The sequence below is a fragment of the Aythya ferina genome (assembly GCF_964211825.1).
Source record: "Aythya ferina genome assembly, chromosome: 3".
Taxonomy (NCBI): Eukaryota; Metazoa; Chordata; class Aves; order Anseriformes; family Anatidae; genus Aythya; species Aythya ferina.
Genome location: NC_140298.1, coordinates 23,981,873 through 24,000,585, shown reverse-complemented (window position 1 = coordinate 24,000,585; position 18,713 = coordinate 23,981,873). Strand labels below are relative to the sequence as shown.

General features: G+C 43.8%; 1 protein-coding gene across 2 annotated transcripts in view; it reads right to left on the bottom strand.

Annotated features, from left to right (window-relative positions):
• Positions 1–18,713, bottom strand: part of KCNH1 (potassium voltage-gated channel subfamily H member 1) — a 185,080-nt gene that overhangs the window by 7,163 nt on the left and 159,204 nt on the right. The gene's annotated exons all lie outside the window — the stretch shown is intronic.

Genomic DNA, 18,713 nt, shown 5'->3' with positions numbered 1-18,713 from the left:
TGACCCCAGGAAGAGTTACTTGCCCTGCTTTGTCTTACAAGAGACTTCTTGCATTTGTTTTGCTGATTCTAGGATTGAGCACCAATATTCTAGTATTATAAAGAGCCACTCCCATGTCTTACAGTGGCCTCATCCCTGAGCTACACTCAGGGTGATGTGTAGCACCACTTGCTACACATCATGCAAAAGTTCTGGTACTATTTTAGTTCAGTGGACTTTTTTGCACAAAGAAACATTAATTTTCAGTTTACTTTCCTAATTATACCTACCTCAGCCTGTAAGCTAAGCAGTCCCTGTGGGAGCAGCCTAAATGTCTTTGGTACCAATGAAAACGTCATGGTGCCAACACAACCCCAAAACACAGCAAGGGAGCGTTTCTTCCCTGAACTTGATGGTAACACATTCTCTTAAAAAACTCCATGTGCTTTACATTATTATTGGTATTTTTCAAGGAAAAAAAAACAAACAAAACTCCTATGGGGTATCAAAGGTGACCCAGCAAGCAGTTTGGTTTGAAAATGGCAGATCCCCATAGCTGAGGGTCTCAGTACGGAGCATAACTGCTGTATCCCCCAGCTTCTACTGAGCACTGTGCCACCTGATCTCTTCAGCTGCCTTTGGGAAAACCTGCTCTGAATCCTTATACTCCAGTGCAGAAATAGCTTTCAGGTTCAAATCATTATTAGCAAATGTGTAAATAAACCCATCCCTCTGTTGCAGAGAGATTTGAATTAAAATAAACATCATAAGCACTGCTTCACTGGCACACATAAAATGCGTGTTTCTCTCGACTTCAATGCTTCTTGACAGTTCTGTCATTGTGAAGCAGGGAGAAAACAATATCTTAACGCTGCCTATTTGGAAAGAAGAAGTTGTCAGACTTGGCAGCGTTTCCCAAATGCAAAAGAATAAAATTAGCGTGAAGGATATTTTATTTTCAAGCCGCAATTAGGAATCTAAATGTTAGATAAGAATAAGAAAACTGAGTACTTGACAGTACTATTTTTTTTCCCCAGGAAACTCGGTCTGCAGCAGGCTCAGTACAAAGTGGACAAAGAAGCATAATCCTTAGAAGTGAAGGAATACATGTAGCACTTACTCACAGGGTAGGAAGAATCAATACAGTGCTCCAGGCTAATGGCTTCGCACACTGGCAGTCCCCTGCTTTAACTGAAGGAAGGGTGTCAGCCCAGTGCTCGGCTTGAGCTCAGCCTTGCCAGGCAGGGGCTCGGGGTCATTCCTGCAGAAGGCTGAGGCTGGCTCTGGGGGCACAAAGCCCCAGCGAACCAAGGCAGGGCTCCTACCACCTCATGCAGCCAGTAGCACAGGCTCCATGCTGCAGGACAAGAGAAGCCAACTCACCAGCAAACACAAAGAGGTGAGCGCTGGGCAACATGCTGCTGGCAGTGCCCATCACCCCCACGGGTCCCACTGCTTTCCACTGTGCTGCCTGGACGAGACCTGGCGGTGCTGAGCATACCTGGCCATGCAGGAGCTGCCACCAGCTTTCTCCCTGTGTGAAGCTCAGCCTCGGGGCCCTGACCATACCCACATCATTACCTTCAGGGGATCAGATCACAACAGAAGAATGAGCAGAGGTGGAGGGAGCAGTTACAGAAGATACTGCCTTTGTCATGGGTACTGCTACCATGCCGAGGAGATCCCTCATTTCCATTTTGTGTATGAGGCCTTATACCAGCGACAAGGCAAATACACCACGGCAGCAATCACCTGCATGGACGCAAAAATGCAGCCCTCAGGTCTCCCATCCTGTCCAACACACATCTGTGTGACAAGCTGCGCTCATGCAATGCAAATCGAATCTACGTGCATTTTCCAGGGCACGCAGCCTCCAAATCTTGGGTTGGCTTCTCTTACCGACCTCGTAAGACACTGGATAAATACCTGTCAGAGTGCAACTCATCTTTGGGAAGCCCAGGAAAAGCTGCCACTGGTCTCGTTTTTGGCAAGCTCCCCAGTGCCACATTTTCTTAAGAGAAATCCATAGTTATGGATTAAGCAGAAGTTTTATAACTATGCAAAGCTCAGCAGGAACTGAAAATACTGCAAAACTGCATTTTGGATTTTTGTTGTTGCTGTCTTTCTTGATGTTAAATGCAAGTCCTTACACATAAAAATACCCATAACTGCTTTAAATGGACTGCTTTCTTACAATTGTTGAGGAAAAAAAAAAAAAATGGTAAAACAGCCAAAATAAAAGGCATTCAGAAAACGTGGTGGTTATGCTGACATATGTATACCTGCCCCCACAAGCAGTCGGAGTACAAAGGAAGTGAAAATAGTTTTATTTGTTATAAGGAAGAGAAGTCCAGACCTACACATCAGTTTTCATGTGGAATTTGTTAGGGCTACAAATATAAATTTTAATCGAAGTTAAATCCCAAAATGTGGCAAGGCTCCTCAGACAGTTTTTTAGTTCAATTTCTCTTTATCGCTCTCTCCAAGCATTCATTTTTTTCTGAGAAGGGATAGTGCAGAAGTTATGCATACAGAAAAAAACTAGTGGGAACATTTTAAAACTATGTGAAGACCTAAATATGTATGAAGAACCTGAACTGCGATGAAGTAGCAAGAAATACAAACACCAGGCATAAAAATGCACGCATCACACATCCATTCTCAAGTCTGGTGTCATAACTCCATCTTTATTAAACAGGTGCTGCATCTTGTAGCTCCACAGGAAAGACTCACAAGCCAGAAACATGAGTACTTGGGTACTGTGGGAATATTAGCCTAGAATTGCAAAATAAAATAAAATTAAATTAAATTGAAAAATAGCTCTGTTCGGCACAGATTACTGCAGTCACCTCATAAACTCATGACTGAGGTATGCAGTTATGATGACTCAGTAACAATTTTATTTGTGGACAATGCACTCAGAGAAGTAATGCACGCATATGTCCCATTGACCTATGACAGCATAAACCCTGCTGCCACATTCCTGCCTGAACATGAGCAGTGTCCAAGGAAGAAAGACAGGATTACACCCAGAAAGATTTCCTTTCCTCAGTATTAAGCAGTTGTGAAGATGCCACAGTCTTCAGAAAATCTGGGGACAGGTTCCATCCTCTTTTTAACATGCAACAAGTTTTCAAGCTGCATTTGTAGAATCGATGCCTTTAGAGATTAAGGTCAAGATTTATCCCCAAAGTATTCAAAAACTCAGATGGACATAAATGAACACTCAAACTACTTATTTGGTTATCAAATGCAGAGTGCCCATCAACTATTACTTGGATTTTCCTGGGCTCAGCACTGAAACACAAGCATCATTTCAATAACACATCATGGGCATTTTTCATTGCTATGACTTCCGTAATTTCTTTACAATGGGACCAGAGGAACAGGCTGCAATGTGACTTCCAGTGTAAGGTAGGTCCCAGGATTGCTCTGGAGGGGCATTCCCTGAAGGCCACCTCATAGCAACGAGATTACATCATTTAGAAAAATACTCCATTTGATGGCAATGAAGAATCCATCACCACGTCTTGATAAAAGATGCCTGCAATTTTTGCTTTGATACTGAGTTTGTCTGACATCGGTGACGCTTCTGTTCCTTCCTCCCTCACACTGTAAAACATTCGCTTTTAGAAACTGATTACAGAGTCTTATGTTCAAAAATCTCTTCAGAAGTAGTAGAGCTAATCAGGTACTACTGTGAAGGGTTTAGACAATGATGTTTTACTGATATTAAACAGCCAAAGTCCCAATGTTTAGAATTTTCAATTTAACTCTAAGCCTTCCAATTTTAACTCTTCAAAGACATTTGAATTCTTCCTTACCTTCCAGCATTTTCTATAGTCAGTGCTTAAATTCTCACTCTTGCTCATAGCTGGAATATATAGTTGATTTAGTGAAATACGAGGGTCCCTTTAAAAAGGCAAGTAAAACAACTAATCCTACAACGAGTCTTTCAGCTGTTTCCCTCTGCTGTTTCACTGCTATCCATTCCTCTTCCAATCTCACTATTTGCACTGACCTGATGCTTCTCTAGCGCTATCCAGTATAGCTCCAAGTTGTTTCTCCTGGGCCGTAACAAAATGGGAATGGGCACAGGGCTGCTCACTTTGTTTCATGAAGACACTTCTGAGAACCTATCCCAAGTTGGCCATTGCAACACGATAAAAGCCTGACATGCACAACAGACAACAGTGTCCTCTCATCAGAGCAGACTCAAATATAGGTACAGTAACTTAAGTGCCTCCTCCCTTTACACAAAGACTGGGGTTGTGAGGTGAATAATAGGACGGGGGTATATAAAATCAGACACAACACAAAGATGAGTAGGCAAGGATCGATTATATACAGGGTGATATGAAAACATATGAAAGCAACAACAGTGAATGATAGTGGAGTCACATTAAAAAAAAAAAAAAAAAAAAAAAAAAAAAAAAAAAAAAGTTCGTGGTTCTTCGCCTGAATGCAGTAAACATGAAAAAAAGCTAAGAAAGATATTCTGAATGCAAAAAGGCTGCATGGATTCAGCTGGAGAGCAAGCAGCTACTTGGTAGAGAAAGGCATTGAGGGCTACCAAACAGACAAAAGTGGTAACCTGCTCAGGAAATCTCCTCAGTTAAAAATAGTTGGAAGCTGCAGGAAGTTATTTGCAGGAATTGTCACAAAGAAAAGCATTGTTCTTATTGCTTCCTTAGTTATCCCTAGGCAACCCTAAATGATTATATAGGTCAAATCTGGAACTGCTGCCTCAGTACCGAGGAAACATTTTCAGTGAAGGTGATAGAGGAAGTGCCAGAGGGAAAAACATCAGAAGAAAATATAATAAAGGCTCAAAGATCTGAACCTTAAACATTTGAGCAGGCTGTTCACGTATTACAGACAAATGTTTGCTCTGATTGCACCCTTCACTTGCATATAGAGAGAGGCAGGACTAACAAAGCCATTAGTTTGTGGTACTATGTAGATTTGACACAGCTTTGTAACTTCCTCAGGTTTGAATGAAATGACCAAAACTGGCGTGTTATTTTGGTACAACAGGGAAGACCTCTTGGTGCACACGGGAAATTAAGAAGTCCACTGTCTCCAGCTGCTGCTGTAATGAACAGCTTACTGGGGGGCTTCGCCATCTCTGAGCGGCTGGAAGGCTGCAAAATACACCACAGCAATGCTGTCAGCAGCACAACAGCAATTCATTTTCTTTAACACTCTGCCCTGAACGTATGCACGGTCCCTGGAAGGTAAAAAACAGAAGAGTGAGGCAGAAGTAACGTGTTAGCAGCTGTATTCTGGTCTTGTTGTTATCTGATTGTAAATGCAAGCACTGTGCCAGCACTGCATGAGACAGTCTTGAAGATCAGGGGGAGCTTCATTTAAAACACATTATGAATATATTACAAACCTTATCCTGTCAGAGGCTAAAAAAGACCTGCTTGCATCTGAAGTGGAAAGGATTGTTCAGTCTTCCACAAAAATACCCGCATTTCTTTGCAACTTTGATTTGTAAAAACTGATCCAAGACCCACGGGAATAGGTAGAGATATGGATTTCAACACGTTTCAAATCAGACTGTCATCACGGAGTTACAATTATGAGGCTCCCAGCCACAAAGCTGCTGCTATTATTAGCTCTGCAAGCTTCCCTTCTTTCCACCTCTACAGCATGCATGAATACTGCAAGATTTGGCAGGTTGTCCTCAGCGTTAACAGCAAGTAGCATCGCAGCATTTTCCTCTGGTGCTTAATAATTCTCTTTCATGGATACAGAAACATTCACAGAGTCTGGAAGCGCCAGATATCATAAACAATTAAAAGCTTAAAATTACTTCATACGGTGCTCACAGAAAAGGGACTTAAGTGTGAGGAAAACAATTATGAAGAAGGCATTTATTACTATGCAGCCCATCTAGCATCTGCCAGGAACTGATGAAAATATCTTCGGGCTGATGTTAGTCCAATGAAAATTGGATCCAATCTTTTTCCTTTTTTTTTTTTTTTTTTTTTTTTAGAAGAAACTATGAGAAAAAATGATAGAGACAGGCTTGGCAAAAATGCTTTTGACACTGACGTTGAAGAAGCTAAAGCTGCATGCGATCAACATAGTGTGCAATGGTGAAAAATCCTTATAGCAGCACATTAGCAGATCACAGGGAAAATGGTGGAGGAACGAGACTTTGTCTTTTACAATTACAAATTCAGTCCTTAGAAAGGAGTGAATTAACCTCTCACGTAATATAGGATCGAAAGGGCAGGCTCATAAAGCTTCCCACCAAAATCTGCAATGGATTTCACTGCCATTATCTAGATGATTCCTGGGTTAAGCACTAGTCTCAGTTGCACCTCTAGGGCATAAAGGGAATTTGTGTGAGAAGGTATATGAGTACACAGGTCACATTTATGACAGGCGAGAGAACAGATTCCATTATGCACTTCAAGCTTCAAGGCACAAGCCACAAAATAGAGATACCTGTTCAAAGGCTGGTGCAAATTACCCAGTTTGTGTGTTGTCTGGCTTTGACCCTGGGTTTTAGCAGATGATTTGTATGTGGGACTTAGGGCCATGCAAAAACACACATCTGCAGTAACATGGCAGATGTCAGTAGGTCCTCCCCAGGTTTACTGGCTGCAACAGCAAGATTTGGGTTTTGCTTCTGAAGAGGCACAGGTTCCTCTCCAGTTAACGTCATACTCCTCCCAGGGCACTCCCAAACATGCCTATTTCTGAAAACTCAGAGCAAACCAAGGCTTGGAAGGTCCTGGTGGTGGGGCTGTAGAGTGCTGTTATTGGGGTGCTGGGCCCAGGAAACCTCCGCTGTCCCTGGGGCAGCCCAGGAGCCGTGGGTGGGCACGGCCCCCTCCATCTCCAGGAGGGCGTTGTTCTGTGGGGACTCAGCCCTGCCCTTCAGGCAGAGCACTACCTGCTTACTCTTCAAAAATCAGACTTCTGGGCACAGCTAGATCATCAGTATGCAAGTGTTTGGAAGAAACGCTAATTCATAATTTAACGAGCACTCATGCTATACAGCTGAATAGAGGTAACAAGGTTTTTAGTCTATACAGTATGACATCTGGGATAACTGCTACTGTCATGAGCACCAGCAGCTTCAACTGCACTGAAGCTCTTCCCTGTGACAGCATATTTTGTAGCCTAGTTACAAATTGTAGAAATACTGATTTGAATATTAGCGTTTAATCATGTCACTATTATTTATTTAAAAGTTCTGCACAACTCAAGGCTCCGCTCCTTTCTGTCAAACTCCTCATTCTAATTCATGTTTACAGGCTATGCTAGCGTGAGAGAAAAGGAAAAAGATTTTACAAAAGTACTACTGAAAATAAGGCGGAATTATGTGTCCAGAGCAATCAGTGGAAATAACAGATTAAATCTGGTTATAACCTTATCTACAAGCCTACACTAACAAGTTTTGAGCCTTCAAGAGATGCCTTTTCCCCAAAGTAGGATCTATCCATTGGTCAATAGATTGGATATCCAAAAATTCACAATTACGGAACATTTAGCAACCTTGTTCACTAACTTATGGGAAAAAAAAAAAAAAAAAAAAAAAAAAAAAAAAAAAAAGTAAAGAATAATACAGAAATGCACCAAAATATATATTGCTAAAGATCTACTAGATCTTCATTATTTGTGAGAGGAAAAGTACCTGTTACAAGCAAATACTGAACGTGTGGGCAAGGGCTTTAGGGAACTTGGGCTAGATCTGAGTGGGGAATGTTACACCAGCTGAGGACTGATACATCTGCCAACATTTGAAGTGTTCTGCAGAAACTTCTGGTTTGTAAATGAGGAAAAAATAATGTTCATGCTTCCTGCCTAACAACTGTCAGTAGTTTCCAGCAGCAATACTTAGAAATTACTGTTTTCATGGTTGTTTTATTTATTTATTTATAGATATATACATATTTTTGCCTTCTTAGCACATGTGGTGCTGGTGTACACACCCCAGACACACAAACAGCTCAGGGAGACTCATTTCTTCTTCTAGACCAAGACACTACCCTCATTCTTGGGCAGACAAGTCTGCCTCAAGAATTGCTTTAAGGAGAGCCCAAGGCACAGCAGGAATTTACCTCTCTGTCACCTAAATTACAGCTATACAAAATGTCACATAATCCAACATCTAAAGAGTACAGCATGCCTTCTCAGGAGTCAGAGGCTGTTTCCCCAAACCTCCCGTGGCTTGCTGCTATTTGTCAAATGTTTTCTGAAAAAAATCAGGAAATGTGTGTGAGTCAAGGATTTGGGATTTTTCCCCCTCTAACACAGAGACATCTCCACCTGAAATCTGAAATGGATGCAGAGGTTGTAGAGCTGAGGAAAACAATTATGTGTTCAGATAATGGTTAAATTTTGCAGTTTCAGTATTACATTTTAGACACCAGCTTCCCAATAAGATAATTTTCTCTTAGCCAGTGTCTCTCTTTCATGCATTTTTTTTTCCTGCTTTCATTTGTCTGCATTCTGTCATTAGACTTAAAGTGATTGACAGGTATTTTACTTTCCAAGAGGGTATCAAATGTGTTTTCAGATGTATTCAAATCAATCAGGCAACATCAGTCCCAAGAGCTTACGAGTCATTCAGCTACTTTTGAATGCCCACTCATAAACCAATCCACACAAACACAATGCTCAAAGTCCCTGATGTACAAGGCTTGTGCAGCTCTTGAAATTATAAACTGAGAATTACATTAAGCTCAGCTGAAAGTTCAGTGCATAAATTGCCTCAGCCAGAATACTGAAGATAAACAAACTAACCTGCAGCTCTGCTTAATAAGAGAATTAATCCTTCTCCAGACTAGCTAGCCCAGCGTGGCGGCACAGCCGTGCACATCCAAGAGCTCAGTCCCACTCAGCTGGTCTGTCCCCTCCCTGTTAAAGAGCACTCTTTGGATAACGTTACGCAAGAAGGAAGCAAACTGTTAATAACCGAATGAGAATCAGCAATAAAAAGTACATTGCTCGCTATTTCCCAAAGCAGCTGTCAAAGCTCTTCAGCCCTAACTAACAGCCAAGAGCTTAAAACCTCGAAAGAAAGAAAACAGTTGACTGTGGCAAGTTGTCTCAGATCTTCTCATTACCAGGAGCTCCTCTTCGCCAGCAGATCCTGGGAACAGGTCTCTGACAGTCTGCTGCCGTCCGGTCCATCTGGAGAGAAGTGACGGCCCTATCTTCCTTGTCAACTGTCAAACCTGGTACCTGTCTCCCATCCAGAAAATGCACAGATGAGCTAATTAAAATCACCAAGAACTGACAGATCCCTCCAAATAACTTCACGGAGAAACCTTTAGAACTGTACTTGGTTTTGTTTCATGTATTTTCATTCTGTAAGAGCAGACGCTTAGGTCCCGTGGCAAATACAGACTCAAATGCTGATAGAGGTAGATGCTTCCCATCATATCAGTGTGCTTCATTCACACATCTCTAAATGTTTTACAATTCCTCAATCCTTCAAATATGACCAACTCCATTCCTTTTGTTTATTATTTATACAGTAGTGATGCTTAAGGTTGTATTATTCTTTCAGTTCATACACACACACAGAGCAAAATGCCATTATTAAATGTGACAAAATGGCCCTTTTCATGGGGAGACATCACAGACCCAACTCATATTACAAAATAACTGATGTCAGCCACACAACAATTTATGAGCACCTTGAAATGTTAATTGTGCTAGGTGTCCCTTTCTGCTATGGCTGGTAAAGGTTCACCCTTAAAAGTTACAGGGAAGAGATCCTGAATATCATTTGTGAAAAGACTCAGGTTTTTAAACACAACTAACTTGAATATTTTTGAGTTTCTCCTGAAGAAAACAGTTGCTCTAGAAGAGGTAAACACAATAACACAAGCATATTGTTTCCCAGCAAGCAGACTGAAACAATTTTAAAAAATATTTCTCATCAAATGAGTTCAAAAAATGACAAAATAAAATCCAAATATTGCAAACCTCTACAGGAGCAGTAGCAACTGCAAACTCAGAAATCCCTGGCACCATCAAAAGAAAGCCTAAAATCTGCATTTGGCCCACCCTTTGCTTATATCACGCCTCTCCTTGCATACAGATATAAGCAGATAATATATATTCAGAATAGTTTATTCATCCCCAAATGCCACTTCAGTCATCACACATTCAGACTGTGCTTGCAACTACTTTTGTTAAAAGATTCTGTTCAGAAAAATTATGCCTGTATCAGACTCTTGGACTACACAGTCATGGTGTTGTTTCCCATTTTCTTTGTAGTTGAGAGCACTCACAGACAGCAGAGAACAAAGTCACTTTTCCCCTCTGCCAAAAGGATCTGAACACTTTCCTTTCAGGAGCGTGCTCCAGTCACCATGTTAGGGCTGCTCAGCCAGCACAGGAATTAGTTAGCTTCAGAGGCACCCAGAAATGCAAGGAAGGAAGCTCTCCTTGCCTTCCTCCCCTCGCCGAGCTTTGCACTGTGCCAAGAGGAGCCCGTTCTCTGCAGCAAGGCATGGGCAGCAATGGCTGAGGTAAGTTACTCTGGGAAAGCTGCTCGTGGCCTCCCCTGCCATTTCACTTTGGATGCACAACAGAGCACCCTGTCTTCAGGGCTGCAGAGTCAGTCTCTGTCCTTTGCACAAAATACATTTCCAAATGAGTGAAATGAGTCTAAAAGCAAGGGCCGAAGGAAATCCTCCTGCCTTTAAAAGCAGGGATTTGAACTAAGGTCCCCCATCTTCCCTGTCAGTGTCGTATCGTGGGTAGTAATGGGCATGGATGTGTCACTCTCATGCTCTGCTGCTGGAGCTGCTCTGCTTTTAGGGACAGCCAAGTATGTCGAGGGCAAGAGGGAGCAGGAGATGGCAGAAGTGGTGCTCCTGCCTGGAGATACAGGCCTCACCAGAGAGGTGTTGTCCCCACACTCTGGTTTCTGCTCTAGCAAATGCCTCCATCATTGCTTCAGAATGGAAAGTCTCTGCTGGAGAGGCTGCAACACCTCCTCCCAGAACTCCGTGATAGCAATTTTACTTTTCTCCTCGTCTTCTCTGATCAACAACAAAATGAACTTCCTGAGCCTGAAAGTTATCCCAGTTTCATCCGATAACCTCTTCGTTCTGCTTTGCAGCTCTAACCCTTCGTTTCCCCAAACTAAGCTGTCTCATCTCATCTTACAGGCAATATTTCATTTAAGCTTTCACCTCTCCCCACATTTTTCCATGTTACTGAGGCAATGCAAAACATTTAGTTTTTGTTTGAGGGGCAGATTTGAAGAGTTCAGCTGTAGCTTAGGTGAGGTAGAGTACAGACTCTACCTTGACGTGGTTACGTGCTTCTGAGTGATCAATAAGATATTGATCATTTAACTATCGTGCTTTGCCATCTCCGCCTCTTTAATGTCACATTGGGATAAACTTAAACACCTGCGGTGACATCTTCTTGCTTCCTCCTAAGGGACACTGAAACACAGTTCCTCCTTATTCCACTGTTCTGAGATGAGAGAAGAAGGAGATGTGACACAGATCTTGCCCTTGCTGCAGCTTTATATTGATCAAGCTGTCTCTCTTCCACTGGTAAAACTGGGGCTGTAATTAACTTCCAAGCCTTGCTGAAACGTGGTGTATTTTGAGTTTCAGAGTTGTACCAATATGCAGGAGAGGCCACCACCAAAGCTGTACCTCAGGTAAGGAGGGAAGTGAAGCCTTGTAATCTCAGCTTCACAGCCCCGCTTACACTGCCACAGGCTTTGTAGTTGTCCACGTGCATTTATGGTTCATATTTACATAGCAGAAGTTTATTATCTTTAAAACATGAAGGTATTTTCAAGGAGGCTGTCATACTGTATTTTATACTACTCATTTTCTGGTCTCTTATTTCACACAAACTGATTCTCATCCCAAGTGTAGGGATATAAGGCACCGCCACCCTGGCCAGAAGTAAAGGCTGGAAGCTGCAGGCTCTACTCTCTCTTTCCCCCAAACTGGAAGAACTGCAGACATGGAGAACTTGGAGAAGCTTCTGGAAGCCCGGTGGGTTTGGTGCTGCTGTAGCAGGTGCAGTGACCTTCTGCTTTGGAGCCGTCACGTTGTGTTCCTCTGCTCAGGGAGAGGAGATAAAGGTTTGCCACACACCTCATGCAACTTGGGGTACACAACCCGGGCCTTATGCCCTTGAGACAGAGTTGGGAACAGTTCCCACTGTAAAGTGTAACCTATAAGTGGACGCTTCAATAGGTGCTGTAAATGTCTTCTGTTACAACAATTACTGTACTTGACTAGTGTACAAATTTGTTTAACTGTTCAGAGTTAAGTAAACAAAACCAAAATTCACTCTCCTCCTGCCTCCATGAGAGCTAACCTCTCCTTTCTGCTCTTTCTTATGCCTTTGTAAGACATCCAGCCTGCTAGAGTTACTGGTCCCAAAACTCACTTAAACATGTTCAGGTGAGAAGATAGATGATCTTACCACAGGCGTAAGCTGAGACATGAAATATATACACCCAGAAAAGGAAACTATTTCCTTAGCAACTGACGGCTGCAGCAGGCACTTCAGCAGTTAAGTGCGTATAGAAATAATACCAGACTGCTTAAGGAGAGCGTTTCAATACACTGGGAATTGTCACTTAATGGAGTACTCTAATTAGCAACAAAAAAGACAGTATTATGCAAACTCATGTTAGAATGGATCTAAATTCAAGCAATGGCAACAGTAGGTATAGCCCAGTTTACCAGTCTGAACCTGAATAACCAATCTGGGCATGCATATCGAGCAATGACACAGTCGAAGAATTTAACAGAGAGCCTAGGGAAAATCAAAGTGCTTGCACTAACAACAAACAACACCGAAGAACCTCTTCCTGATGTTGTTTTCAACTAAACACAGAGTGAGTTGTCATTTTACAACTAGCACCAGAGACAGAAAGTAGGATTTTGGCAACAGCTTCAGCGTTCCACATAAAGGGAAAGCGCCCGTAGTTTTTTTGCACAACGACGTCCTCATCGAATGGACTGCTTTTAGGACCATGTCCCATACTGCAAAATAGCCCTGTTTCTCCATCAATTGCATTATTAAACCATAAATTAGGATATGTCACCTAACTTCTGCATGCCCTTTAGAAAATCCCCGACTCCTCCATGAGCAGCCACACCGAAAGCACATCTCTGAGCAGGTAGATGTGAGCCATCACGGGGTGGGGGTGGGGGGCTGGAAAGGACTACCAGATTTTAGAGGACTCACAGGCTTGGCAAGGATGCATCTGCTCCCCCACCCCCACAGTCCTCTCAAATGCCCCTGAGACCTCCCACCACGTGTCTTCATCGCCAATCTGCCCATGGCACAGATTTAGATCAGGTTGCAAATTAAAGTCCTTAAAAAGACTTCATCTGGCTCCATGCTACCGATGGCACAGGGGCTTCGCTGCAGAGGTTTTGGCACTGGCTTCATACAAAGAGGCTACAGCGCTTCTGGGTTTCGAGCAGGTTTTCAAAATGCCAGAGGAGCAAACACTTTCTCTCAACAAGAAACAACATAACCCTCATGACTCCTGGTGCGGGCACTCCACATCAATCCCTGCTGAAGCCTGGGCGAGTCAGTGCAGAGCAGGTTTACATTCTTCCTGATTTATTCATTTTCCAAAACTTCAAGCTCCTCATCTATTCTAAATCTATAGAAACTCACTTCTAAAAGTTGTGGCTTCCTGCCCCTCTGTTCCCAATTTTTATCTCCTACTGGACTTTCTAGCAAACGTTTGACTACAAAGGCACAGAACGGGCAAAGAGATCGGCATTTGTTACGCAGTGCACGGGCAAATTTGCTTCATATTCAGATGGAAACCATTTGGCTCCGAGGCACTGCTGCTCAGTAAATCAGCAATGATTTCCATTATTCGCATTGTGCTGCCGAGGCATCCAGCCCACATCGCCTGTTTGGCTGCAGTAGATGGAAGCACCAGGCAACTGCCAGGATCCAGCTTTTGCTCTTCAGCGACAGAAGGCTCTGGAAAACGCTGTCAAAGAGCGCATGGCATTGCCGGCAAGGATCGTTTAATCCCCCTGAACTCCAAAAACCACTCACTTGTAACTTGGATCTGATGTCAGCCCTAGGACAAGAGTGCCCAGGCAGGACGCCAGTACTGGAGCATCTCTCGATGTGCCTGACGCCTTGTCTGCATGGGAGAGCTGTGCACCACCTCAGCAGGTGGTAAATGAGCAGCCCCACTGCGTGCCTTGCCTGGGTGGCCGTGCCTGTGCTCAGAGCAGAGCCCTTGGGACTGCCAGCTCCTGGCATGGTGGCACATGGGGCAGGCAGGACATCCTCACCACAGGGCAGTGGGTGTCTCAGACTCCTGGGTGTCTCATTGCCTCTGGAAAGTGGGTGAGGACAGCAGATGAACTGCCTTTGCTCCCTCCTGGCTGGTTGTTGCATCAGAAGAGGTGAATAGTTACCATACTTAGTCATTGCCCTCCCTTCTTTTCGCTCCCCGAAGCTCAGCAGCAGAACAGGGGACAAAGGGCAGAGGACAAAAATCTCCCCTCACCACACAGCTGAACCCACAGAGCCCTTCTCTCATGGACAGACAGTGGGAAGTGCTGGATATCGCCAATATCTCCTGAATATCTCCTGCTCTCTAACACAGTGCCAAACGCTAAACTTTTTAAAGGAGTTTTCTTAAAATAAATAAATAAGAATCCTGTACATTTGACCTCTCGACTTTCAGAAGGCCCTTGGGAAGATCTGTCAGAGATGTGCTGCGCAGACTGAACATGGGTGCTGGGAGGAATGGGAGACGTGTCACGGGGGCCTGCTGCTTGGGTGGGAGTGACGCGCGGAGCGGCGCGAGGCATGCAGAGCGGCGCCTGGCTGCAGACCAACAGGACGTGAGCCCAGCTGCACGAAGGCATTTGCTTGCAGACAGACCCAGGAACCTCAACAGCAGCTCCAAGGAATAAGGTGGGTGTCGCATGGGATGCTGGACTACACAGAAACACCCTTTGAAGATGCACTGTCCAGGAGACTTCTCAACTGTCTGTCCAAATCAGTCTTCTCCCCCAGAATAATTTTTCTAACCAAGTTAGCAAAAGGCCACCTCAGCTTCTGTTAGACATTTCTCTGAACAGGGAAATTTGTCAAGTCCAACATTTTAAACAGATTTTGCCTTTTATACTAATTGTATTCCTTTTACTTAGCCCTTGCCATTTCACATATGACTTCTTAGGAAATAAAACATCTGGTTTATTAATAGAGAGGATTATTTCTACAACATTAATTTTGGTTAAAACAGCTGACATTCAAATTACTGCTCTTCAGAAACATCATCCATGGACCACTGCAAGTTGAAAAGCTGTTACTTAGTGTCATACATGTTTTTCGGCATTTATGTGCCGTACAGCTAAGTATTATCACCCGTTCTGCAAACCAGATGCCCTCAGCACATGCTGGAACTGAGTTTGCTGAAAATATGAGTTACAGCAGCATCATTTGACTTTTTTTTTTTTTAACTTTTAACTTTTACATCACCTGCATTCAACCTTCCAGCTTTGTCTAGGTGCAGAGATGGTTAAAAGAAGATCCTTCTTACTTTGGTATTAGAGCTGCTCACTGGGAAGAGCCTCAGGTTGGCCAGGGAGGGCTGCAGAGCTGGCCATGAGCAGCTGGTCGCCTGCTGCTGCTACAGCATGCAGACCCAGAAGGGTTTAGCAGAGGCACAGGGTGCTGCAGTGATAACTGAGCCAAGTTACTTCACAGGAGATATTTTAACTCATCAGCACACAAAGCTCATCTTTGCCCAGCTCGAGGGAGCAGGATGCCTGAGAGGGAAAGCAGGGAGTTTTTCACCTTAATAGCTATTTGGCACATTATGTTGCATTTCATTATCTTCTTGAATCCATCATTCACTGGACACATCTAGCACATCAGAGCTTTGAAGAAGCAGTCACCGGGCAGATGAGATGATTTTGCTGACTGTGAGAATACCTTAGCCCATACACTGGGGGCAGGGAGAAGCATGGCCCTGCTCTGCACCATGTCCAAATGCTGGGTTAGGCCAAGCCTCCGCTCTCCGAAAACACTTGGCCCTTGTACACGAATGTATTTGTTATTTAAGCCACATCTTGCCAAATGATCCCCGGCACTGGTGCAAAAGCAGTGAGTCACTCAATTGCCTGAGCATTTCCAAGGTATTTACATGCCTGAGTACAACAATGCTGCTCTCCGAGAGGCTTCCTCGCATTCAAAAACTGTTCAAGGACAAAGCTACCGACAGCAAAGCGAAGCGGGTGACAAGGAAACACGCAGTTCTTTGCTAAGGCACTCCCAAACTCGTTGTTGCTGTTGGCTTTGTCGCTGTTCCTGGTTTTCACGCTCTCAGAGACAGACCTTCCCTGTTACTGCTGTGTCCAGCACTTTAACTGTGTTTACAACCCCAGTGGGCATCAGGGCAAGGAAACAGCACATCTCCTCTCCTGCCAGCTCCATGCAGCAGTTCGGCGACCAGTCACACAGCACAGATGTGACCCAGCTGCTCCGAAACATCCAGCTCAGCCCCGACGAACTGGGGGTGCTATGGCAAGGCTGCTCTGCCTCCCTGCTGGTTACCTCAGGAGACACAAACCAGCCTCCTGCACTGCATAGAAACAGCCTGGTGACTGGGGTGGCACCTGCCAAACAAGTGAGATCAAAACTGGGAACAGAGCACGTCACCCTTCCAGTATACACAGCCCATTAACTCTCCTAGCCATGGGCCAGCAGGACGATGCCATATCTGTTTTATAGACAGAACAGAAGATGGGAGAAAATAAATGATTTATTAAAGGCCACCAGAGAAATTTCTTGCAGGGCAGAGAAATGGACTGATATCTCCCAAGTCTTAGATTAATACTACACAGAGGTCCTTCTTCCTCTTGTTGGCCTGGGGCTGGCTGATGGAAAGCTTTTTGCGCAGCAAGTAGTACCAGCCACTGCAGAGGTCCTGCAGGACCTAACTGCTGCAGAGTGCTGCATAATGTCAGTGGGCTGAGGAAGGAGCATGATGATCCAGCTATGCCTTGCTGGATTTGTAGACAGCCACACACACAGAAGCAGAAGGTTTCTGGCTAACCAACGCGGCTCCACACACAGCAACAACTCGCAGACCAAACATCCAAAGGGAAGGCTGACTGGCCCGTGTCCTCACTTTAATTGCAGAAACAAACTGCGAGAAATCTGTGAGAGCACGAGACACTGCATTGAGATGTGTTCTGCATGTAAGGGAATCGGGACTGGGACGGCTCAGACTCCCCGTGGCTGATGGCAGCTGCTTGGCTATTTTTGTTGCTTGCCCATCTGACCTGACCAAAGGCACCGGAGTCAGGAGTCAGGACTGAGCTCAGCTTGCTCCTGGGGAGGTCAAGCACTCCTGGGCAGTGGAAGATGCACTGGGAAAACTCATCATCTCTGATTAGGCCATTGCTCTAATTAGGTCTTCTAAAATCAGATATTTCTAACAGGAAGCTTAAGGGCCTGAACAAGAAAGGGTGACGGATCTACTCTCTTTACTTTGTCAAAGCTGAGGCAGGGCCTGAAGTTAGATGTGCATCTTCCCCCTTCCCACAATCCTCTGCCAGACTGAGGCTAAGCTTTGTGCCTAGCCACAGCTGATGACACCCTGTTAACACCGGCAGGGTTAAGCAACAAGGAGGTGCCACCACGGCCTCTACACGCTGCTGGACGTAGCTTTAGAGCAGCACGGTTTTGTTGGAAACATTTCCAGTTTGTGTTAGGATTACAAAGTCAAACAAGTAGAACAGAGGAAAGTTCAAAGTGTCTTACAGATAACAAATTTGGTCTAATAACATATGGGAAGTATGTGCCATAAGCAAAAGGCTCAAAAAAACAAATCCTGTTCTCAGATGAAGCAACAGGCATCACCCGCATGGCTTCAATTCCTGGTCACTTTCTATCAATTCTGTAAACACCCAGCAATTGAAAGTCTGCTGTGCTCTGTCATATATAGACAGAGAATATAGAGAATCAACACAAAGATAACAGTGGGAAGAAAAAAAAGAAACAAAATGATTCAAATAAAGTAAGTGTTAGATTGTGTTTTTACAGGTCATTTGGTATTAACACTAAACACCACACTTAACCCCCTCTACAGGACATTCACAGGGTATGTAGTTTAACTTTTTAGTCCTTTTTTTTTTTTTTTTTTTAAGATGAGACCAAAAAGCCCTAGCTATAGTCTTTAGGTCACATTTTCAGCAGCTGCTGTCCTCCTGGCACAAACCTCACAGAAGGCTCCAGGACACAAAGCATTCGGAGTTCCTACTGGTGTGATGGCATTGTGTGTGAAGGAAGACAGCAGGTATATGGGAAGCTATTCATTTTAACAAAACATTTTAACATTCATTTTAACAAAAACATCATTTCTCTCCTCCTCTGCGACAACAAAATAATTTCATGTTTTGCAGCTTAGCAGATAGCAAAACCATGTGCTTCTGAAAGACAAAATACTGGCCACTGGCACAAGCAGGTTACCTGACTAAATGGATCTGTCAGCTGCTATATGACCACTGCTAGCAAGACCAGTAGAGTATTTGGTGCCAATTATAATGATAAACTCCAATATACTGCAAGTAGCACAATTAGCTATTGTTTTCTTGTGCAACAGGGTCCAAGTACATAACCATTTTTGTCCTACATCTGCCTTCTACTTGACTGTACATGTATATCTTGTTAACTACAGAAGTAAGGAATTAATTGAAGAAAATAAAAAGCAACAT